The following is a 26939-nucleotide window of genomic DNA, read 5'->3' on the forward strand; positions in this document are numbered from 1 at the left end:
GAAATCTTTAATTTTTCGGGATAAAAAGCATCCTATTTTGCTATCCAGGATGCATGCTATCTCTGCACTAATTAGATGATTCTCTATGTGTATTTCAGTTTTTTTAAGAATCCCGTGGGAACTCTTTGATTTTCAGAAACAAAAAATTGCTTATGGACTTCCCTGGCATAAAGCTTAGATCTTTGAACCTCATCAAAATCGGTTGAACGGATGGGCCGTGAAAAACTGGCAGGCCAACACACGCATTGGCATTTATAATATTAGTATAGGTACCAGTGGCGAAGGGTGAAAATCTGAAAAAGGGAAGCCGGAAAGGTACCTGCCTACCTACTTACCTAAAAGAATATCAGCTGTTCCCCATCGATTAAAGACGCTTTTTGTTTTCAAAACTCGATTTAGAAAAATTACCTACTATCGTTACGTAACAAACAGGAAATCTATTAAACAACAATCTATGTGAATTAAGGTAATATCTGATGTTGACTTACCAAACTGAATCTAAATTACCGCGAACTTACACTTATTAGTTATTAATCACTAGCCCCAATTTATTATATCAAAATAAAACACCACTAACAACTTTAAAAACAAAAGTGCATGGACGCTTCACAAAAACAAATAATAATCAATCAAAATCAATATCAAATTACCCTTCAAAATACAAAATACTCAAAATAGTAGCATGTACCTGTTAAAATAATAATATTAATATAATTTTTAATTTGGAGGTATAATACGGTAACTCGGATTCTAGCGGCTTACTTACGTCAAATTTGTCTGACCTGTCCGAGTTCCAAATTCGGATTCGCTACTGGGCCAGATTAAATTGGTGGGCTCCAACCGTAGAGCGAGACAGACCTAGTTCGCTCCTTTCGCTTTCGCTAGTGAAATGAAAGAGATAAATACTAAGCAAAAATCTAACTAGGGAATCCGATATTTTACGGCTTGTATGGTGTAGGACTGTAGGTGTATGTTACTTACCTACATTAGCTGTTATGCTTTTAACTTAAATTAGTAATAACAAAAAAAATTTGCATTTGTGACGATCGAACCTTTGTATTTACGAACGTATTACCGAATTTATGTGAATAGTACCTACTTACGCTATATTATGCCAATTCTTAAAGGGAAGCCGATAGGAATCGTGTTATATTGACTCTTCGCCGCTGATAGGTACGTATTTTGCGAACGCGTAAAATTTAAGAATAACTTAACTGTTATCGTCTACAAAATTATATATTTTCTTAATGTAATATATTATGTAAGCACTCAGTAGGAATCCCCGGTGCCCTCCATTTTTAAATCGATTGTCGTGATTGTTTTTATTAGATAGAGGAAACTCTCGAATTTGTTCCATAAAATTTTAATTAACTTTGGTTCAGTAGTTTTCTGTCAAAGGAACACTTTAGCAGTGCAAACAAAATGGTTAATATAGGTACGGAGCAATATCGAGTTTCACTCATTTTAATTTGGATTCAAAGTCAAAGTCAAAGTCAAATGATTTATTCAAAATAGGTAATAATTTACGCTTATTTATGGTCTGGTATGGTGTTAGATTTGTAAGATATAGTGGTGATAATTATAACGCAAACTTAAAACTAAAGCTACGAGGGTTCCAAACGCGCCCAGGTCTGAGAAGAGCCCACAACAAACTCAGCCGGGTATTCTTTTTACTATCACCACTTTACAAAATTATTGAAACTTAGAACTATCACAAAGTCGTTAAGCAACTCATTCCCAAGCTTGCTTATCATTTAAATAATCCTTTACATTGTAATAGGATTTTTCAATTAGTTTACGTTTTATGAACACTTTGAACTTGTTGAGAGACATCTCCAATATGTCTTCTGGAAGCTTATTATAGAAACGTATGGAATTACGAGCAAATGAATTGCTAACTTTACTGACCCTAGAGGCGGGCATTACAAGTTTATTTTTATTTCTAGTATTTATATTATGACAGTCACTTTTTTTTTTAAATTTATTTATGTTTTTATGTACGTACAGTAAATTTTCAAAAATATATTGATTATGCACTGTCATAATGTTAACTTCCCTAAATTTAGTTCTCAGCGACTCTCGTGGCCCCATACTGTATATGGCTCGAACAGCCCTTTTCTGCAGCACAAAAATAGAATTAATATCAGCAGCATTACCCCATAATAATATACCATATGACATAATGCTGTGAAAGTAACTAAAATATACTAGTCTCGCAGTTTCTATGTCTGTCAACTGGCGAATCTTTTTTACCGCATATGCGGCAGAACTAAGTCTGTTCGATAAGTTATTTATATGAGAGCCCCATTGAAGTTTTGCATCTAACGTTATTCCAAGAAAAATAGCGGTATCCACTAAATCTAATTCCTCATTATTAAGTTGCACAGTGGTTTTCACCTGCTTAACATTTGGTAAAGTGAATTTAATACACTTTGACTTTTTCCCGTTGAGAAGCAGGTTATTAGCTTCGAACCACTGTACTACCTTGGTGAGAGAATTGTTTACTTCATCAAAAGTTGTTAAGTATCGATTGATTTTAAATAAAAGTGATGTATCATCAGCAAATTTCGCTTTACTCGCTGTTGACTCGGATACGGATGTACGTCTGTTCACGTCAAAGTTACGTGGATATTGGCGCGTTGATATTGAATTCATCAAATACAGCTTTTTTAATTTTATTCAGTGTGTAGTTTCGGAATACAGTCTGCATGTTTAGATTAGTCTTTCTTTTTTAGGGTTCCGTACCTCAAAAGGAAAAACGAAACCCTTATAGGATCACTTTGTTGTCTGTCTGTCTGTTTGTCTGTCTGTATGTCTGTCTGTCAAGAAACCTACAGAATCATGAAATTTGGCAGGTAGGTAGGTCTTATAGCTGACATTAGGGGAAAAATCTGAAAACCATAAATTTGTGGTTACATGACACAAAAAAAAAATTGTGGTCATAAACTTATAATTAGTATTTTCAATTTTCGAAGTAAGATAACTATATCAAGTGGGGTATCATAATATGAAAGGGTTTCATCTATGCATTCTAAAACAGATTTTTATGTATTTTTATGCATCATAGTTTTTGAATTATTGTGCAAAATGTCGAAAAAATACGACTGTAGTACGGAACCCTCGTTGTGCGAGCCTGACTAGCACTTGACCGGTTTCTTTTTGTAAGTGTACAAATTTTAAACATTTGCAAATCGAATAAAGGTCAGTTCAAGTTTTTATCAAAAATATTTAGCTCTTGTACGCCAGCGGCCGCCGCGTTGGATACGACTGTTCTGTTTGTTTCAGCCTTAAGTAATTTTATTTCACAAAGCGATTAGAAAGATACAAAGATAGATAACAAGGGGAAATTGAAATGAATAGACAGTATAATCCGTTATTAATTACAACAATCCTTTGATCTAACATCAAAGTCATTGCCTCAGTTCAGAAGTTAAGTAGTAATCTTTGTTTCAAACTCTGTTTTGGATCAAGATAACACAATGATCTGTAATCTGTTTGTTCTTAGGAATACAAACCAGAAGGTCAAAGATTTATTTCTCAATTAGCTGATGCCCTTGACTTCATCCGCGTGGATTTAGGTTTTTGGAAATTCTGTGGGAACTATTTAATTTTCCGGTATAAAAAGTGGCCTATGTCACTCTCCAGGTCTTTGACTATAACCACGCAAAAAATCACGTCGATCTGTTGCTCCGTTGTGACGTGACTGAAGGACAAACCAACACACCAACAAACCAATAAACCAACAAACAAACACACTTTCGTTGACATAATAGGGGTATGGCTTTTATAATAGGGGTAGTGATTTTTTGCTTCATAAGTCTACATCTTTTTAAAGTCTTATTGAAATACGGAAGTATTATTATAAATGCGCACGCGTGTCTATCTGTCTACTAGTTTTTCACGGCCCGTGCGCTTTTTGAAAATTTCTGATTTCTTTGAAAATCTGAGCAGTAATTATTTTGTGACTTAACTACAAATTAACGGTTTTCGGGGTTTTTCCTTTACATACTCGTTCTATAACCATCTTCAGGCTTCTACCTGCCAAATTTCATGATTCTATTATAGGTTTTCTTGACAGACACGACAGACGTACAGACAGAGGGAGAGAAAGACAAACAGACAGCGAAGTGATCCTATAAGGGTTCCGTTTTTCCTTTTGAGGTACGGAACCTTAAACATGAAATTCATGTACGATGTTCCAAAAACCATATTAAACTAGTAAAGCTCACGTAATGATCATTAATATTGAAAGGTTTTTTATTCGAAAACAACCGAAGAGAAAATAATATTATTATTATAAGCTCATACAGAATTATAGGCGATAACAAGTCGGTGTAAAGCGGATCTGAATTATTCATTCGCTACGATCAATACTTACCTACATATAATTTTGTGGGAGCGATGGAAGATGGAAGCCGTTTCGTCACAAGTTTTTCACACAAATAACTACAAGCTCAAAGTGCATTTCCAAGACCAGTATGTATACCTAGGACACACAATCTCGCTAGGTACTTGGTAGGTCCAATTTCGAGAAAGGAATTAGCCACCGAATCCAAGTCGGCGGGGTAACGTTTGGAAAGCTTCGAGATTTCAAAATTTCAAATAGGTTACCCTGCCTAAAGGCATCAGTGACCTTGCCTACTTACTTATAAAGCTATTTTTATTCGATGACATGTGGTAAGTCCTTGACATTGTTATTTTCTCCCTTATCTTGTACAATAACACAATGAATAAGCCAATACCCATCCTCATTATCATCAACCGATAGACGTCCACAGCTGGACATAGGTCTCTTGTAGGGACTTCCACACGCCACGGTCTTGCGCCGCCTGAATCCAGCGGCTTCCTGCGACTCATCTGATGTCGTCCGTCCACCTAGTGGGGATCTTCCAACACTGCGTCTTCCGGTGCGAGGTCGCCATTCCAGCATCTTGGGACTCCAACGTCTATCGGTTTTACGAACTATGTGCACTGCCCATTGCCATTACCATTACCATACCAGATTTACCCATTACCATGTTATTGGGTACGAAACCCTGAAAATTGCTAAACACGTGATGACGCCTAATAAAGTTTATAACACATTTTGTATTCACTTTCAAAATATGGTGAACATTTCTATAGCGCCGATTACATTACAAAACTTTTAACGAATATCTTTCGCTCGGATGAACTTCTTAATATGAATCGGATACCACCTATCAAGTTTGAAATTTGTTTTGAATTTTTGCAATTTTAGATAGCATCCGATTTGTTCGAATTAGAAACATATTAATCACTACCCATATTATAAATACAAAAGTGAGTTTGTTATTACAGATATTAAAAAATAAATAATTTTTAGTTTTTGAGGCCAAAACTTGATTCTTTGAACATCTGAAATGTGTCTCAGCACCGCTTTTGGGACGCTTATTGCCTTAATGTCTGTCCACCTCCCGTCCACCTTGTGGGGTGTCTGCCAACGATGCGCTTTCCGGTGTGAGGTCGCCATTTTAGCACCTTGGGAGTGGGACCGTAAAATTTAAATGAAAACTAAACTACGTTAACGTTACTAGGAAGCGCGATAGGGTTACTTCTTTTACAGTGACATTTCAAATGGTATTTTTAATGAATTTTCTTTTCGTTAAATAACTTAAAAAATATACTTTCTTTTAAAAAGAAAGTATCGCCCTAAAATTAGGCTAATCTGAAAAGATCGTAATTACTTTATAACGAGAATTCTTCCCGCTTTGTTCGTAGACTCCAACTAAAAAAAACTGCACGTTAACCCGACCTCTTTAATTCACATAAAAGCGTGATTCAGAAAGGGTCTATTCAATGACGCCATTATGGGTGTTGTTGAGCGACTGAAAGGCTAATGTCCTCGAGATAGAACGTCTACGGTACCATAAAACGTTATGTCTACCCAATAGCGCATTCAGATTGTTTCAGCTACTGAAAACCGAACAGTGTTTTTATGTCATTATAGATATACAGGGTGCTATTAGAACGCTAGCGAAAACAAAGACAGGTGATAGTACTGATGATTACTGATAAAATTTCACAAAAAAAACGTGAAAAAAATTAAAATAATTCCGTATTTTTTTAAAGAGCTCTTTGATTTTCCGGGACAAAAATAGCCTATGTCCGTCCCCGGGATATAAGTTAACTCTGCACCCATCAAAATCATTTAAACGGATGTGCCGTAAAAAGCTAGCAGGCAGACTTTCGCATTTTATGATTTTACTTAGTATGAATTAAGTATCTGTGGATACTAGTATGGTTATACTCTACTACTTGTATAGTTGCATTTCACGAGGGCGAGTGGTTCATGCTTGTGTGTAAATCGTTAAGTAAGGTACAGTAAATGTGTGCGTTTGCGAGCGCTTGCTCGCGACTGATTGGTCCCACGTGCACGCACACTTAAGCGCTGTCCGTGTATTCGACGTAACAACAAGTAAAGTTCACTCGCCTTCGAGAATTGCAAGAACTGTACCTAATATTTTCAGTTAGTCTGGTTTTCAGCTTCTACTATTGAAAGGCAAATCGGCTTACAGAACGTGCGTGGTATTATGTAAACCCCGACAGATTTGCGTCGTGTCGAACGGAATATCAATCTTGGCGCTGCACTGTGGCTGACTCTCAGTCGTTAATCATAAGATGTCGAGAGTGACGTGTATACTTGCCTTTTTGAATGCAATAATAAACTTGTTTGCTTTTTATTACTGAAATGTAATTTAAAACTGTCCTGAATTATTTAGATTAATGTTTTTCATGTTCGCATGAAAAAATTTATGTGGTGCGCTGGAGAAAAGGATTCGATGACCCAACATACAGGCAAAACTTTACTTTCAATTAATATTGAAAGTAAAGCTTTGCCTGGCTGAGTTTGCTGTGGGCTTTTCTCAGAACTGGGCGCGTTTGGAACCCTCGTAGCTTTAGTTTTTAAGTTCTCTTAAAAATTATCACCTTACATAATATGTAAAAACCGACTATCAAAATTTATTACCTATTTTGAATAAACCATTTGATTTAATTTATTGGCAGCTTGTCAGCACAGTGCCATGTTTATGAACCAAATAAGAACCTAAATAAGAAGCAGCTTATATCCGTCTCCGGAATTTAAGCCAACTATGTACAAAGTTCCATCAAAATCGGTTAAATGGAAGGGTCGTGAAAAGCAAGCAGACAGATAGACAGACTAACTTTCGCATAGTACTATTAAGTATACTACAAGTGTATACTAGTATTATACAAGTGAGCTCAAAGTATTATTATATAAGAAAGCTCAGAGTCACTCAAGCTATGCTTAGAGTTTCTCTACATGATCAAATCAGAAATGACGAGATCCGTAGGAGAACTAGAATAACCGACATAGCTCAACGGGTTGCGAAGCTGAAATGGCAATGGGCGGGGCACATAGTTCGTACAACCGATAGACGTTGGAGTCCCAAGGTCCTGGAATGGCGACCTCGCACAGGGAGACGCAGTATCGGAAGACCCCCCACTAGGTGGACGGACGACATCAGATGAGTCGCAGGGAGCCGCTGGATTCAGGTGTCGCAAGACCGTGGCGTGTGGAAGTCCCTATAAGAGACCTATGTCCAGCAGTGGACCTCTATCGGTTAATGATGATGATTATACAAGTGTAATTTGTATAAATGGTGTAGTCATTACGTTGCGTCTTTGTGTAGGTAATGTTTAAAATTAAAAACGAAATTATTGTTCATGACAAACAGTTTTGGCCAGAGCAATACACAGTCTTACCACTATTTCGCTACCTACTGAGCACAATAAAGTTTCTGCCAATTTTATTTCCGGTTTTTACATTTTCAGCGACTTCAGTTACTAACTGTTTGGTACCAAAGCAGTTGAAAGTACAGTTTTGCAGTTTGGAGGCAGTAGCTAGTCTCACAGAACACTCCATTGCCAAGTAAACTTTTAAATCGAATTACATTAAAGTTTGTTTGTAGTAACTATACCGTCGCTGGCTGTAGAGTGGGAGTTTGTGATTTTCACTTGTTACATTCTTCGGTACTTTACGAGAGAATTCTCGGACAGATTAGTAGAACAAAGAGAACAAAGTACTAACTAGATTTAGGAATTTGCTCTTTTAGCCAAAGCACACTCGATATTGTACGGATAGACGATTTTGCAGCTCTATGCTAAAATCCTAATAAGTTGTTAGTGAAGTGGTGATGGTAAAAAGAATGCCCGGCTGAGCATCCTAGGCGCGTTTGGTACCATTGTAACTTTAGTTTCAAGTTTACGTACAGTAAGCCTCTAAGGCGAAAGTGATGTACATCGGCCTTTAGAATGACATCTCAGCTTTGTAGAGTGTTGTCTCTGTCACTCATACCTATATGACGTTTTGTCGGTCTCAACAACAGGGACAACGCTCTACAAATCTGCTATCTCTTTCTAAAAGTTTCACCATTACAATATCATTATCTTACAAATTCAACAATTGACAATCAAAAGTGTACAATCCTCGTCCAATCGTACCAACTTTGAATAAACTATTTGATTTTTACTTTGACTTTATTTTGACTTTGAAATAACGTTCCAATACCAGCAATGTGGCAGCACCATAACATTTACATTAATGTGTACCTACGAGTATGTAAATCTGATTCCAAATGCACAATATGTTTCGGATGGATGTTAAAAGGAAATCGCGCTGAAACGTCAAAGTAGGAGCAGCTACAATAACATAATACAGCAAAGTGCTTCAGACCTCGTAGCCGTTCACCTCGAGAGATTAGGTACATGGCAGATGCGATATTTCTGGCTGCAGCTCGCTTATTCTTTTTTTTGCCTTCTCGTTTAACAGTTTTGACTTTTAGAACGTGCCTATTGGAATTTCAGGAGTAGTAATATAAGTTTATACATGACCGCTCAAAAAGAGTGGTGTAATCTTTTCAGGGTTCATTTATTATATGCCTTTAAGTATGTGTTACGCGCAAAATTTAACTCCTCCTAAATTTAGTCCTTATTTTAAAGGTGAACCGTACTTTTGACATGACAGTTGACCTATAGAGTTAAAATGGCGCGTGAGGAGTCATTTTGTAGCGACTATAATATATGAGTTATGTGAGCATTCTACCACAACTGCTAAAGGCCTGAACAGAATTGGTATATCGTTAGAATCCTTGGGTACATCATCCCAAGTGACAATGGCTATAATTTTTTTGAAAAAAATAACTATATAACATAGATGAATTATTGGTTTCGCTACGCTCTACCAATATAACTATGGCAGCTGCATAGTGCCATTTTGAAATGTGAAAAAATACCTAATGTTTTTTTAACTTTTGAACATTATCTTGTGTCCATAAACCTATTCATGTTCTTAACTTTTATTGTAGTAGGTAGTTAGGTAGGTATATCGCACAATATTACTGAATAGAGGGAAGTGTTATAAAGGCGGGAAAAGGTCACTAGGACACATGACATAAGTATTCTAATATTATCAGTGAGGGGGTAGATAGATATACTTACTCTTGTAGGAGAGACCTACCTATGTATATATATTGTTTTTTTTTAAATAAATTACACATCTGATTCGATTTAAACTAAAAATACATTACCATCATAATATTAATATTATAAGTAATATATTGTTATCTATTGTGGTCTTTGTTTACCTGAAATTTTGTTGGGGCTCTTTTGAGATAAAGCCGTTTTTGTATCAGACAATAATTTATACAGGTCGTAAAAACCAACAAATTTCCAACTGGATTAGGTTTTATATTTTGTTAAGTAGCGAAAGTATTCAATTTTAAAATAACACAGACAATTCTATAGATAACTAAAATATTCTATCTCATTTTTAAATTCCAAAGAAGGTACCTATGCTTTGAACTTGGATTAAATATTATTATTAGCACCTACCCTTATTATAATCACTACCCTTATTTTATAATAAGGGTAGTGATTATAAACACAAGAGACAAACAAACACACTTTCGCATTTAAATGCGAAAGTGTGTTTGTTTGTCCTTAAACCGCGTCGCAAAGCAATGGATTGACGAAATTTTTTGCATGGGTATAGTTAATGACCTGTTAGGCTAACATATGCACCACGAGAAAATTTTGTCTACGCATTTACTCGTCTTATTTGTATGAAGAAACACTAGATAATGCGTAGACAAAATTTTCTCGCGGGGCGTATGTTAGGCCCTCTGGAGAGTGACATAGGCTATCCCGTATAATCAAAGAGTTTCCACGGAATTTTTAAAAACCTAAATCCACGCGGACGAAGCTGCGGGCATCAGCTAGTAGATAATATATGCCACTATCATTGATCTATTGTCGGTACCTATCTATCATTTTATATTAAGTCTATGGCTACCCTTCTCCAATTTGACCCCTCAGTGAATTTTACCTCGCCTTTCTACCTTTTATGGGGCATACCCCCGTGATATAAATCCGTTATAATTTTGTCCTACTTGTTGGTACTAGTATATAGTTCAAAAATATAATTTTGTTATTTCTAAACATACTCTAATTTCTTGAGTACTCAAGAGAGTTTCAGGATGTCAAGCTGAAAAATGTACACCGAATTCAGAATTTTCAAATAAAGGATTTTAAAAAACAGATTTCTCTCTGCATCAACTCTGCATCGTACTCCTCATTACTGAGCTGAGTATCGTCACTCCTTTCCATTAATCACTTGATGATAGGAGTTCTCTTGGGACAATTTTAATGCGGAGGGTTCTCAGATCCTTCCGCGAATAAGAGAATAAGGTTCAGACTCTTAATTATTATCGATGCAGATGATAATAACCGGGACACCGCTGTCTTAACGTGCTCTTATTTAAGAGGAATTAACTAAGTCCCCACCTGACAACTTTCGGTATATGATACCTATTTATGTTGCTGTCCCTCTGCACATTCGTGATAATCACTTTTGCATCAATATAAATTGGAGAAACCTCTGTTAAATACGCAGCAATAAATAGGTAAAATTATAAATTGACTCAGCAATTAAAAATATTCACATGAAATTATTAACATCGTTCCAAAGCCTTCTTTTGTAAGAATATTTTTCTCGACGAAGATAAACCTCTGAACTACACTTCAGCGGAGATCTACAGTTTATTCTATAGAGCATACTCTGACTTTGCTCTTAGCAACATCTTAAGTTATTTATTTATCAAAATCTGTAAGCAGGTATATTCTTTTTTGACAGAAAAAAATGTTACTGTAACTTATCTGCAGATTACAGCAGATATGATGGATTATTCGGCTGTAAGTGTAAATCTTATTTCCTTTGAAATTCGTTTCAAAAGTATTTATTATTATAAGGTTTTGATTTTATAAGGATCTCTTAACCTAGATAGGGGGATGCGCTACGGTTCTTAATGACTCTCGATTTTTCCCTAAAATAATTGTTAGGTACTTGTGGAATAAAGTAGCGTTTTTTTTATTCAGATACAAGTTAGCCCTTGACTGCAATCTCACCTGGTGGTAAGTGATGTTAAAAATATTACAGCTACAGCTTTTATACAGATTTTATTTTATAGCGAAAAGAATTCACGGCACGGTTAAAAGTTTTTTATCAATCTTATTTTTATCATTTATTTTACTACCATGAACGTTGAAAATGTTTACTACGTCCTTATTAAATTTCCTTTCTCGTGCTATTTTTTCACGGTTGCTCGGACGTAGCCAGCGATATAAATGTTTCACTAGATGCGGCGCTCATATAATATAGAGTTATCGTACAAGTTTATTTTTTACCAACGGACTGCGTGGAAAGCGGATTACGGCTGATAGGAGTGCGGACAGCCGTGTTCGTTGGAACATGTTGTTACTATTGTTAGATGGAATAATTGTTGATAATCTACACAGATACACGGCCTGACTTTTTCTAAGAGTCTCTGCTTTGGGAGACTCTGTGGACTCTCTGGTTAAGCTTGATAATGGCGATACTTGTAAAATATGTGAGAATTTATCGTGAGTGATTTATATAATATAGATGACTATCTAATGCTCGCGTCTTCCGCGTGGACTATACAAATTTCAAACCCCTATTTCACCCCCTTAGGGGTTGAATTTTCAAAAATCCTTTGTTAGCGGATTCCTACGTCATAATAACTATCTGCATGCCAAATTTCAGCGCAATTCGTCCAGTATTTTGAGCTATGCGTTGATAGATCAGTCAGTCAGTCAGTCGCCTTTTCATTTTATATATTTAAGATTTCGGCTATACTCCAGCCGTTCGACTAACCACGTGAGTATAGCCGGAATCATCTATATTTATAAAGTTAAATAAAAGTATGATAATGTGGTTTAATCTGAGTTTATCTTTAAAACTAAGTATAAAGCGCCGCGTCTAGTAGAACATTAAGATATCGCTGGACGTAGCGCACCGGGTGTCGAGCGTTTCAATAACAAGACGCAATCTAACTGGGAATACGGTTAAAAGTTTTCTTCTGCAGGGATAATCGCTTGGCTTAATCTTTTCGATTTAAATTTTTTTATACAGGTAAGCGATATTTTTACCTACTCAATTTCATGGTGCTTATCAAACATTTTTTATTACTTTCATAATAATATTTTGTTAAGATAAGCAGTTTTTATTATATACAATACTAGCAGTGGCCCGCGACTCCGTCTGCGAAAATTTTCTGGTTTCTCATGAAATTAGAAATTTTCCCGCTGCAAAAAACCTCATTTAAGTCACTCTGTCTCACCTTGCGGTACGGAACCCAAAACGTCCCAAAAATCATGGCGTCCATGGCTGAACTTAATACAGCTTTTTTAGGTAAGGTACATGATTGCTGAAAGGTTTCTGATACAGTACTATCAACATACAATAGTGTCGTATGAGTAGTATTGAAACGCATGCGGAGCATTACCTAGTTTAAGATAACATTATTATCAGGCTTCTAGCATTATCCGAAAAGGAATCTGGGTATTGGCTGCATGCCTTGCCATCAAAAAATCTCGGCACACTTTTAGATAACGAAAGTTTTCGTGTGGCTCTAGGTCTCAGATTGGGAACACCACTGTGCCATCAGCACAGATGTCCGTGTGGAAAAGAGGTTGATAAATTTGGAATCCACGGACTCTCTTGCCAAAGGAGCTCCGGTAGGCTGTTTAGGCATGGCTCTCTTAACGATACAATTAAAAGAGCTCTTGCCACCATAAATATTCCTGCGCTCATTGAGCCGGCAGGGATTAGTCGGGATGATGGCAAGAGACCTGATTGATTGACGCTGGTTCCCTGGGAACGGGGACGGGCGCTAATGTGGGACGCAACTTGCGTTGACACATTGGCCCCGTGTCATATCAGGAAGACAGCATCAAGACCGGGAGCCGCAGCAGAAACAGCTGAAAACGGCAAGCGGCGCAAGTATGCCTCTCTTATAGAGAGTTACATTTTTGTGCCGTTTGCCGTGGAGACCCTGGGGCCATGGAGTCTTAGTGCTAAAAAATTTTTACGAGACATTTCACCGCGATTAATAGCCTCAACTGGTGACAGAAGGGCTGGCTCATTTTTTGCGCAGCGGATCAGCCTGGCTGTCCAGCGCGGAAATGCAGCCAGTATTCTTGGCACCATTCCACGCGGTCATGATTTATATAGTAATTAGATAAGGCTAGCTTTAAGTTTTATTGTATTATCCTTTGTAAGTTAACTGCGATTCAATACTGAAAGCATTTTCAACATTAAAATATAAGCTTCTACCTACTTGGTTGCACACGATTGTGTTCTTTGAAAGTTTCTTTTACTAAGTGTATAGAAAGATATCTTTTATACTTTAGTAGCTGTGATCGCAGTTTTAAGATCAATTGCAGTTCGACGTGAGTTTGAACTATAAAGTGTTTCAAAGTTTTCATGGCTCGAATCCTGTTGCTGAAGTTTATTGAAGACAGTAAGGTCTGTGCTGCAATATAGATAACTAGGTGATGCCCGTGACTTCGTCCGCGTGGATTTAGGTTTTAGTAAATCCCGTGGGAACTCTGAGATTTTCCGGGATAAAAAGTAGCCTTGTCCTTCCCCGAGACGCAAGCTATCTCTGTACCAAATTTTGTCATAATCGGTTGAACGGATGGGCCGTGAAAGGCTAGCAGACAGACAGACAGACGGACAGACAGACAGACACACTTCTATCCGTCGTGTCAGTCAAGAAAACCTAGAGGGTACTTCCCGTTGACCTAAAATTATGAAATTTGGTAGGTAGATAGATCTTATAGCACAAGTAAAGAAATAAATCCGAAAACCATCACAAAAAAATAAATTGTAAGATAACTATACCAAGTAGGATAGCGATACCATGAAAGGGGTTTACCTGCAAATTCTAAAATAGATTTTTATTTATTTGTATGCATAATAGTTTTTGATTTACGTGAAAAATACCAGAGTACGGAACCCTCGGCTCGCGAGTCTGACTCGCAATTGACCGATTTTTTTGTACAGTCAGCAACAAAGCTAGGTATGCACATGTCCATAGTCGCTTGTACTGGCGGTGTTCAGATTGGACTTATTGTTTTGCGCACACTATTTTTACTAACAATAAATAGTGTAAAAATACCTATAGTGCATATAAATGGGTAATAGAATAAAAGCCACAAAATGACTCTTACTTTATAGTACCTACTTGTACACTGTACAAGTGTAGAGTCGTTCAAAAACGTTTAAGTGTAGGTGTGAAAAGTCACTAACGAGTAGAGTGACACTGTAATCAGCATACCTACTACTCATTAAAAGCGTTTATATCCGAACAAGGCAAAGCATGAAAAGGGTAAATTGTAGCATCTCTATCTACGTTGTATACTTCATTGCTAAAAGTCGGGGCCTCTTCAATTTATCACAAGTGTTGGAAGACATACACAGAAAAACACACACATACACATTTATATTTGTATCTATGGAATCTAACATAATGTACCTTGATTTTTAACACTGTTCTTTTTTTTCTTTTGTAATTTCTCAATCTGGAGGTGGGCGTTAACAACTGTAACACAGTTTCTAACTAAAGCAGTTGTTACCGTTCTTTATTTTTAAAGCAATCAATGTAAAGAGAATAATAAAGTTTTTTCTTTTTGCATTTTCTTTTTTTTACGATTATAACTTTGTACATACGAATCGACTTAATAAGAACGACTTCGATTCTTAGGTAAGTTTTTTGTGGTTAACATGCTCTCCAAGGTACGGAGAACAGGTAAAGAGTCACTGTGAACCCTAAAGTTGGTCAACGATCCAGTTACCGTCATGAGTCAACATTGCTTAACCTTTACAACCGATTGGCATGCGGCGTCACAGCTACGGCACATCACCCATATCTTGTGTGAAAGAATCTAAGAGCTAACCGCATTATTATCCCAAGAAAAGATATTAAATCACTACCTCACTACCTATAATCAGTACCCTAATTATAAATGCGAAAGTGTGTTTGTGTTGGTTTGTCCTTCAATCAATCACGTTACAACGGTGCAACGGATTGACGTGATATTTTGCATGGGTATGGATTAAGACCTGGAGAGCGACATAGGCTACTTTTTATCCCGGGAAATCAAAAAGTTCCCACGGGATTTTAAGTATCTAAATCCACGCGTATGAAGTAGCGGGCATCAGCTAGTATAATATTATAAATGCGAAAGTGTGTTTGTGTGTTGGTTTGTCCTTCAATCACGTTGCGACGGAGCAATCGATTGACGTGATTTTTTTCATGGGTATACTAAAAGACCTGATGAGTGACATAAGCTACTTTTGATCCCGGACAATTAATGCGGATGAACTCGTGGGCATCAGCTAGTAGTATAATGGAAAGGGTTAGACCCTCAGTATTAAGGGAATCGACGCAAAAAGAAAACAGTATTCGTTAGTTCATATCGCCGGCCTGTGATGTGCAGATTACGTCAATAAATCAACCCTCCTAAACCTTGCCTTCGTTAACTTTGCATTGTCGTGAATTTGTAAACTTTCCTTTGATTTATAACTGCGAATATACTACTTGAATGGAACCACTTAGTGGAACGGAATGGAACTACTAGCTCTCAGTACTTATCTCAAAATTATGTTTAGGTATTATCATTATTGGATGTTATTACGTTCGAAAGTGACGACAGATATACATAATTATTATAATATGAATTATTTATTACACATGAATATTATAATCACGCATTATTATAATTTAATCCATTACTAATCCATTCTTGCATACTATTCTAAAGGGCGTCTGTCTATCTGTTACATTTTCATGGCTAACTGCTTAACTGATCTTAACAAAGTTTGGCACAAAGGTGCTATCTTGGCGATATGATAAATATCCCATAAAATTTTCTTGTTAAAAAACATAATTAAATCCACGTGGATGAAGTTGCAAGCATCAGCAAGTAATAAGAGCAATGAAGTTGAACAATGATTAGCTGCGGATGCAGACTTCTGGATTCCGTAACCTGCGTAGCACATGCTACGATCACGCTACGAGAACGACAAGTACTAATCTCAACTACGATACGCTAATAATACTGAATTTCTTACTTTAAATCAAGGATTTTAAGGTCTGACGTTATTTAGTTTTGATACTCAAATTTTGTCAACTATAAATATTATAATAAAATCCTAAGTACCAAATACACATACTAAACCTAAGCACACGGCACACTATACTTTTTTTATTAATTTTTGGCATCGTGAGACGAGATATATTTTTATTTTCAATACTGAATACCTAATAAAAAACAATATTTAACATGCAACAGTTAACCGTGTCAACCCAGCTCAATGATACAAAAAAGGACATTTGGGATAAGCGTGCTCTCCTCAAATCCCCTCGAGAGCCGCTTTAGGCGGTCTAATTTAATTACGCCATTTGATGACGTCATCATAGCCGACTCTGACCTTTGTTTTATTTTAAGCCCTCCCTGACTCTCCCCTATCTAATGACTCGTGACATTGAAAAATTGGCAGCCATTTCCCTAATTTGAGCTTAAACATTTTGATTATTGGACGTGAGCGTAGAAGGGGAGCTTTGCGTCGCTATTTAATAAAGGTTTAAGGGCCACGGCGGCAGATTGAATTTTGATAGCTTTTTTTCAATTCACAATGAAACAGTAGCAAATTATGTCACCTTTTCCGACAGTACTTCGAAATGTATTTCTGTGTGCACGGCTCGTGGCCGTCCTACACCAGCTCAAACTTATCTTAGAATTAATGTGTCGCTTAGGCTTATGTTGCGTGCCAACCACACTCGACGCACGTTTCGCCCCGACACCGGTGTTGGGGCGAAACGTGCGTCGAGTGTGTTTGGGATTTGTGTGGTGCTGCGTGGTGGTGGTGTGTATTGCTTGCCTGGTGGCTGCTTCTTCCTGCATGTTTAGCAGTGGGAGGGCGGGCGATTCGACCTGTTTCAGCGGATTATAGCGAATTAAGCTTTTGGTTCATTGTATTTATGAAAAGGTCAAAAGCTTCAAAAAGAGTTGTACTTCCATTAATCAGACAACAATATACGTTCCCATGCGTAGGTATATAGGTGCAATTTCGACGCTTAGATTTAACCGTTATCAGACGAATGATGACTTTATTTATGACAAAAAACCCTATTCAGTCTGTTAGGGCTTCTATATATATCTTTGTTCAAAATAAATGTCTTTTACTTTGTAGATAAGTTAGATTTTTTCATTGATAAGAGGTAAAAAAGTATCTAACGTTATTGGCAACCATAAGTTTGTCAGCGACACTCGTCGGTGTCAGAGTCAAAACCGGGGACATTCAATTTCCGATAGTTGAGAAACTACTACGTTCATTCAATTCAGTCCAGTTTTTTGCTACGCCCAGTGCCTGCGTAGCCGTGAATTGAAAACTGGACTGAAAAAACGTGTTGAAATAGACAAAGCTTTTCTAAGAGATGACTGATAGACAGAGTTGATGTGTATAAAGGTAAAATAACGCAATGTAAGTAAATCTACCCTTTTTTTATTCAGATACAAGCTAGCCCTTGACTGCAATCTCACCTGGTGGTAAGTGATGATGCAGTCTAAGATGGAAGCGGGCTAACCTGGACGGGGTATGGCAGTTTTTAATAAACCCATGCCCCTTTGGTTTCTAAACGGCATCGTATCGGAACGCTTATTCGCTTGGCGGCACTGCTTTACCGGTAGGGTGGTAACGGCCGAAACTTCCCACCAGATCAGAGCAGTAATTTAGAAATTATAAAATTCCAAATGCCTGCCAGGAATCGAATCCGGGACCTGCCACTAATAAGACCACAGCGCTTACCACTGCGCCAGGGAGGTCGTCACTTCTTATAGGTAATCTCAAATGATAGTATCACTGATATTTTTCTATTACTCTTGACCTGATACATTTTCTGTATGATGATTGGTATTATATTAGAGATTAACGAACGAAATTATTAATCAATCCTATTTGTAATGTGTATCTTGCGCCACCTGTATCCAGTGGCTCTCTGCGACTCATTTGATATCGCCTGTCCATTTAGGAGGGGTCTGCAACCGCTGCGCTTTCCAGTGCGAGGTCGCTATTCCAACAACACGAGACTCCAACGTCCTTAAGTTCTTCAATCCTTGTACTATGCGATATCCCACTTACTCTAATTCTTCTAAGGATCTCCTGATCCACGAAAAAAAACTCCATCGCCTGGTGAGTGACTCTGAGCTTTCTTATGAGGCCCACATAGTCACCAACCGTATCGCAGATCCGTATGTTGACACTGATTACGACTTACGGCAAAACTACACTGTTCGATAACTTTGATCTTCAGGTACCAATGTGTTTTAAAACTTATAATGTGTAGGTATAATATCGGCAAATGTAACCGCGGTCGTACAAGCCTGATTACTGTTACAAAGGCATTCTGCTTTAATGAAATAGTTCCCGCCTACCGTTTATGTTAGACTAGAGGTTTATTGGATGCATTGGATTTCTTAATGAAGTTTGAATATTAAACTTTATGGTTTTAAGCTATAACTGGATTATAAGATTTGCTGTTTGGACTTTTGAAGTATTGTGTACAGGAAAAAGAATTGCGTTTCTTAAGACCTTTTTTAGAAGTTTTGCAATAATCTGTTGAAATTAAAAGAACGCACGACAGAACTCCGATACGACAGCATATACATAGAATAGAATAGAAGTTGTTTTATTTATTGATTCAACACATATTATACACAATAAACAATTACAAAAATCTAAATAGAAAGGAAAAGCTAACTGACTGACTAGCAGAGTTACCTATCGACGCACAGCCCAAACTACTGGATGGATTGATAACTATTATGATGTAAACATCCCCTATGATAGAATTTTTGAAAATTCAATATAGTCCAGCGAGGCAAGTGCAACTACCGGGAAAATGCAACCAATCTAATTATCTTCATAACTAACATATTATGTACTGTGTATGAATGTATTATGTAACTGAAATCGGCCTTAAGTATTAGAAGTTTTCTTGGGATAATACTGCGATGAGTACCTAGGACTTTCCGTTTACGACTCTGTTGTAGTTACGGGATTCCAACTATAACCTATGTTTATCGATTATAACGTGTTAACCAGAACCGATAACTTTACATGCTTTCCAAGGTTCAGAGGAAACGACAAGGCCAAATTCAGACCTACAAAGTCTGTTACCTATTCAGTTACTGACTGAAGTCAAGTTGCTTACACTGGGTGATCAAGTAGTATGAGTTGTGGCAACCAAGCCACACATCCCTCGTAAAGACATCGGAGCCCGGAGCAGCATTACCTAATGATTGAGGCCCCTTCGAAGCCGCTCCGGGCTCCGATGGTCTTAATGCACGGGATCTGTGGCTTAGTTGCAACAACTCATACCATTTTTTTTTTTTTTTTAATTACCAACATAAAGAATGTTTAACAAATCCAATTTAGACACAGCAAAAAACCACGAAGGTTTAAAAAGTGTGTCATTCCGTCTACTTCTTAATACATATTGATAATAATAGTGCTTCTATAAACAATTTACATTGTTTATAGAAACCCTTATTACATTACATTTGATAAAAAAATTGGGGAGCATTACAATTTGTTGATATAATAGGATTTTAGCTTATATTTGATTACCCAGTATAAGCAACGTTGACCTCAGTCAGTAACTGAATAGGTAACAGACTTTGTAGGTCTGAATTTGGTATTTTTGTTTCCTTCGAACTTCATGGGCTTTTTGTTCTTATTTTAGGGTCGGGGAGCGAGGTACTTCAAAAAACCTACAAGATAAGCAACCAGACACTGTGCTATCGACAGTGAAGTGGAGAATTATTTTTACTTGAATTTCACAAAAAAGAGCTTTAGGTACCTACTCAAATAATGAAAGAGAACAGTAGATTTGAAAATAAACAGCAAATGGTAATTTAGGCAAGAGTATAACAGCAAGCGAAGCAAGCGCGAAAATTATACTTTTATTTAACAAAAACGATCCTTAAGAAGCTTTAGGGAATGACTCTTACTCAAATACTTATTCAAAAGTTTTTAGCCTGAGTTTGGATTTGATGATGAGGATTTGTCAAGGTTTGGAGGCCCCTTTAGAACCGGGGCCCGGGGTGGAGCACCCCTTCCGCACCACTCTTGGTTCTCCCACTTGGGCCATGGCAGGTAAAACTGACCCATACAAATTAAAAATTACAACACTAAAATGTAGTTTAATCTGTACCTACGTACAAATTTTGCCATTAAAATGTTTTAACCGGGTCAGTCGTAAAGCCTGCCGGTCCCGGCACTCGCCCAGTTTCATCCGTCGCACATTCCAACATTCCATGCTGTGTTAGATACGAGTACTTCCGTGCCGTAGAGAACCGCGTCTTCTCATATTATTTCTTTTATAAAATAGTGGGCAAATAGGTCGCGTCACGTAAAAAGAGCATTGAACATACGGGTGGGAGTTACATTCTAAAAATACTAATTTCTTTCATACCTATCAAGGGTTCCGTACTCGAGTATTTTTTTCAACATTTTGCACGATAAATCAAAACACATTAAAATAAATAAAAATCTGTTTTGGAATGTACAGGCCAGCGTGGTATACCGTGGGATAAATTCTTCCCATTCTGAACAAAGATTCGTGCGCAATAGACCCGGAGATGGGTTGCTCATGATTCTGAATACACCAAACATCTTAATTCAATTTCATTTCAAATTGTAATCTTCTTAAGATTACAATTTACCGACAAACCAATGACACGACTGTGCCACTGGCCGGGCTGCAGTAGAAAATTTAATAATACAGACTACTGACATTCTAGCAAATATCTACGTTGTTCAATACTTCGATGCATTTGTACTTTCTATTATCTACGAAGCCTATATTTACTAGCTGATGTATGAGACTCCGTACGCGTGGATTTAGGTTCTCGAAAATTCGGTGGGAACTCCGGAATAAAAAGTAGCCTATGTCAGTTTCCAGGTCCAGTAAATATCACTAGCTTTAACGGTCAAGGAAAATATCGTGATTCTGTCACGATATTTTCCTTGACCGTTCACGCCTGAGAGTTTTAAAAGGTTTTAAATTCACAAGGAGAATCTACAAATTTATTTTTTATTTGTGCTATAAGATCTACCTACCTGCCAAATTTCATGATTCTAGGTACGGAACCCTAAATAATAATAATAAGATAGCAAAAAATACGATGTAAAAATGTATTAACTTATTAAAATGTAAGCTAATGTTAATGTAAGCTTTTCAATCAGCCCATTGTATCTATTGTATTGCAAACGGATGGAGCTTTGGTACTCGCACATTACTTTGCACTCATCGTACGTGTCGCAATTATTTGTTGAAGGCCTGTTTTTTTTGTTCCATAACAGTATCTATGCAACGGATTTTTATGTAGTCATCCGTTATGGGTCAGCCATACCGCATTTCATTTTTTGATGCCAATGCCATTGTTAAATCTGCAGCCCGAGCACAATCAATGCGACACATCTCTGTTGAAAAAATGTTGCAAGAGCCACACTCACACAACATTTTGTCAAAGAAAACGCCGCGTTGTAGCAGTGATCGTTCTTGGACTGCTGATGAGGACATAGGGCACAATTTGACTACCGAATTTTCCTTCACGGAGTTTACAGTGCGGATACGGCTGCAAGATTATAAAGAATTCATATCTACAAATATTTAAAAAAAAATCGGAAAACTCCCTGGTGCATTGTTGAGTGCTGTAGGCTATAAATCTAAGTAGGAGTTTTAATTCCTGGTAGGAGCAATTTGGAAGTTTATAGTTTCTATATTGTTTATGGTCTGGTTTTGTGGAAAGCTTTGGTTATGGCTAGTTACCACCTTATCGAAAAAGACGTGCCGACGTGTTACAGCGGTAATAGAAATACAAACTCTGTAAAAATTTCAACTCTCATCTATTATGGTTCATGAGATACAGCTTGCTGACAGACAGACGGATGACGGACGGACAGTGAAGGTTTAGCAATATGGTCCCATTGCCACCCTTTGGGTACGGAGCCCTGCAAATGTGCGTCCACCTTAATTCAGCCATTAATCAGGATACATCGCTTTAGTTATAACAGCGAGCCCGATTGGCAGGTCAGCATAGTGATATGAAATGCTTATATAGCAATTTGGACCTGTTGATATGAAAGGGCGGCCTGCCAACGCTAATGGACTTATTTGTCAGACATGAAACGCCAATTTTCGTTCATTGTACGACCACCACTTAATTTATTTCCTGATAAGAAAATACTCACTAGCTCTTTCCCACGACTTCGTCTACATTTTTATTTTTTACATTTGACTTTCTCTAAATCCATTCATGAGAGGGTTGACGCCGAAAATGGAAGTTGGTTCCACAAGTTACATTATTTGTAACAAAATACTGGATTAGCGACTATCGGAAAGCACAGCATTGGAATGCACTCCACTAGGTGGATAGATGACATTCTCAGTCGCATCTGATATCCAGGATCCTGAGACGCCTTATACTTGACGCGGAAGGTACCACTGGGATTTTAGTGGGTATGCTGAAGGCGGTTAGAAAAAATTGCCAGTGAGTCCCACCATTGTGCGGGATGCGTAGGTAATTGCATTTTCACCAGCGGAAAAAAAGGTGGATAGATGACATCAAATTAGTCGCACGGAGCCGTAGGATCCAGGGAGTGCAAGGCCATGACGTGAAGAAGTAGGTAGGTACCCTCCTCTATTCAAGAGATCTATGTCCAGTAGTCGACGTTTATCAGTTGACGATGAAGGATGTTAAAGTTTGTTGCTCTACGAAAAATACAAAGGAATGTCATATTAAGGCACGATTTAGGATGTTATTTCTCTTTTGGTAATTTCCCCGAGTCGTTTGTAAATGTAACAAGGGTGACGCGGTTGTTCCGTAACGTAAATAGCTTAGGGCGCAATTTTGCTGACCTGTTGATCTCATTTTGGTCGGGCGACTTGCCAACTGCCCCAGCGGTCTATTCACTTAACTCTCAGCTTTCACGACACGCTACGTTTTGATCACTGTGGGATTGATAGCTTTAAAGCTACGTCATTGTGCTGATATCATTATTTTACTCTTTCTACGTGATCAAATTAAAAATAGGGAGATCCGTAAGAGAACCAGAGTAGGTAATCGGCATAGCTTGCGAAGCTGATGTGCCAATGAGCGAGGCACATAGTTCGTAGAACCGATAGACGTTGTGGTATTCCTATAGAAAAGACTTTTGTAGAAAACTAGGGCTATTGGTCTCAACCAATGAAGAAGATGATGAGAGAGAGAGATGAAGGGGGACAGCGTTGGTAGCACTACATTTATAAATTACCAAGGAATGTCATATCCTGGCACAAGTTAAAAGTAGAATATATTATGTCGTGAACTGTTATAAGTAGAGAGTTGAAATTTTTACACAGGTAATATGTATTTCTATTGCCGCTACAACAAAAAATATAATAAAAAATTTAAAATGTCATTTCTTGTACGATGGTACGGAACCCTTCCTGTGCGAGTCCGACTCGCACTTGACCGATTTTTGTCGCTAGTGTCGCAAGTTCGATATGTGGGGCGTGGGTGTTACGAATTACCTCGGCGGCGCGGCGGCGGTGGTTTTCTTAGTTGAAATGCATCGGTTTTGGTGACTTTTGATTATTTCGTGTACTCGCTTCGGCAGTACATATACTAAAATTGGAACGATATAGAGAAGATTAGCATGGCCCCTGCGCAAGGATGACATTAAAAAAAAACGTTTTTTTTGTACTGTGTTTGTATCAAGCTTCCAAATAAAAGAATACTTTAGTATTTAATTTATTTAAAAGTAGGCATAATATATCCAGCTTTTACCGTGGTGTTTACTGGCATCCACTGTTTACTAGCAAGTAGATTTATTACGTAATCTGTTCCCAATGTAGCTGACCTGTTGATCTCTCGTTGAGATGGCAACTTGCCAGCATCCCCAATGGGTTGATAACGTAATCCGTCGCGTTCAATGCTTTGCAGCTTTTGTCTACTCGCGCATATTATAATAGCTTTGTCAACACCAAAGTAAAAACAAAGTGTCTAGGAAAATATGAGTTGTATAGAAGCAGGCGTTATTTTGCGGAAGTCTATGATATTCAATGAACCAAAACCTTAATTTGCTATAATCCGCTGAAACAGGTCGAATCTGTATGATGCAACATGTAGCACGCGAAATGCACCGCCCGCCCTTCCACTGCTAACCATGCAGGAAAAAGCAGCTACCAGGCAAGCAATACGCACCTGCACCACCACCACGCAGCACCACACAAATCCCAAAACACACTCGACGCACGTTTCGCCCCGACACCGGAGCATCCTCAGGAGATGTAGACCTTACAATGCACAATTGCATTTGCCACGATCGTCACTTTGCATCTTAGACTGCATCATCACTTTCCACCAGGTAAGATTGCAGTCAAGGGCTAACTTGTATCTAAATAAAAAAAATAGGATTATAAGTTTATTCCGGACGATTGATTTTTTTTTCGTCTTTCCGGCATTTTTGACGAAATACAAGTTAGAAGATATACTGTCATATGATGATTGACTGCTTACTTCGACTCTGAGTTAACGATTAACAGTGATAGTGATAATAACCAAGAACCACGGGTTAACTGTCCGAGGCACGGAAGTAAGGTAATTAATTCATAACCTCTGAGAACATTGTGGAGAACTCTCAGGCATGCAGGTTCCCGCACGATGTTTTCCTTCTCCGTTAAGGCAAGGCAACGAAAAGTTAGAGATGCATGCCCTCACGATCTCCCGATGAAAGCAAAATAACGCAAACAAGCCACACTGTATTCTTTGACGTCTTTAAATCTCATGAGGAATATATGCCTTATCTTGCAAAATACTCGTAATTTATTATAGCTGATGGAAAGAGGCTTCATTTTATTTCAAAATGCAGCTTCTCTCTCGCAAACTACGCTTTGAACAATTTTCGCTTTTCCTTTGTCTTGAGTTTATGACACCGTAACAACATAGAAGTACAACGCTTTGCAGTATTTACGTGATATGAATGCAAAATAAATCGTATGGAATACAAATAGAGTACTTCTAGTATCTTATATAGTGATTCAACATTGTTTTTAATGTAAAAACTTAATTGAAAGACTTAATTTTTAATTAAGGTAATTTTTTACGCTTTGAACTAATCTAATATAAGTACTTCATTAATTATTATTGGAATAACATACATATAAACATACCTATAACTTAATGATTTAAAGCTTATTTTGTGGTTTCATGACATATGTATTTTAACGTAGATAACGGGTAGATACCACGATAAATTTGATGTTTTTATTTAATATTTCAACCGAATTGCACGGGTTGTGGTCACGACGAGATTGTGGTGCTACATGAGACGAAGTTCGAGGTGTTATGGGCAGAAGCGAACTACCCTCTTTCTTGTTCTTTTCGCTAGAACTTCAAGAGTTGTTCAGCTCTCGTAGCACCGCAGTCCCGTCGTGACCACGACCCATCCAATTGGGTTGAAACATCAAATTAATCGTGGTATGTACCCGTTATATGCATTAAAATATATCTATAAATCATAGAACTTTTAGAGGTATATGCTATAAATTATGGAAATGATTTAAATATTATATTGTTATAATAATATGTTTGACACCAGCATACCTAATATCTTTTTAGTCTACCCGTGCGATCCAGGACAAGTCAGCCAGTTTTTAATAAAAAAATCTACGATCCAAATAAATTTTATTATTTGGCATAAACAAACATCCAATTGGCTCAGGTGTGTTCGGGAAATAGCCGTGTGAACTGATTCACAGCGCTGGATATTTATCACACTACTGATTTACTTCCTGTTTTGTCCATAAATTTATACCCGAATAAACATTATAGTATTGCATAGAAGCAGGTGTTACATTGGAGGAGTATTCGATAGCAAGTTAGCAATCTCATAAGGTGCCACTCCCATTTATCCTAACCCTAATTCCAAATATCCTAATAATATCTTAGACTATGTGAAAGTTTTAGTGTTTGTTACTCATTCACGCCACAATAATTGAACTAATTGGACTGAAATTTGAAATGGAGATAGCTTATACCTTGAATTAAAACATAAGTAGGTAAGTAGGCTATTTTTTATCTCAAAAAATTGAAGAATTGTCGTGAGATATCTAAAAAATCCAATATCCCCGTTGACGTAGTGCGTGCATCTTGTATTATCTACAATGTAGATTCTAAATGTTGGTTCTTCTTGGTGGAAAAAGCATTTCGAATCATGTGGCAGATTCACTTGCCAATTCGAAAGCATTTTAAAAAAAATATTTGAATAAAAAACAATTCTTTAGGCTCTTCAGTGCGTCAAGGCGGTCGGTCGTCGAAATACATTATGAAGCAGAATCATTACTTTACCCTTTCCTTGCTTACCTGTTGTACCTGTGCGCCGTGCAATTCATTATTCAGGCCAAGGGCGCAGTTAAGATACGACAGTACAAGTACCTATAACTTTTGTACGAGCTTATATTGCTTGTATTAACTTATAATTGGCG

At 37.5% G+C, this 26939-nt stretch overlaps 1 protein-coding gene and 1 non-coding gene across 2 annotated transcripts in view; both read left to right on the plus strand.

The window, feature by feature from the left end:
- The window catches only part of LOC117984287 (zinc finger protein draculin-like), a 321299-nt gene that overhangs the window by 92600 nt on the left and 201760 nt on the right, over positions 1-26939 (plus strand). The gene's annotated exons all lie outside the window — the stretch shown is intronic.
- LOC117984841 (U6 spliceosomal RNA) lies at positions 24055-24153 on the plus strand. The gene has a single exon (XR_004673902.1). It is a non-coding gene; the product is annotated as a U6 spliceosomal RNA (small nuclear RNA).

Source organism: Maniola hyperantus, chromosome 8, assembly GCF_902806685.2.
Source record: "Maniola hyperantus chromosome 8, iAphHyp1.2, whole genome shotgun sequence".
Taxonomy (NCBI): Eukaryota; Metazoa; Arthropoda; class Insecta; order Lepidoptera; family Nymphalidae; genus Maniola; species Maniola hyperantus.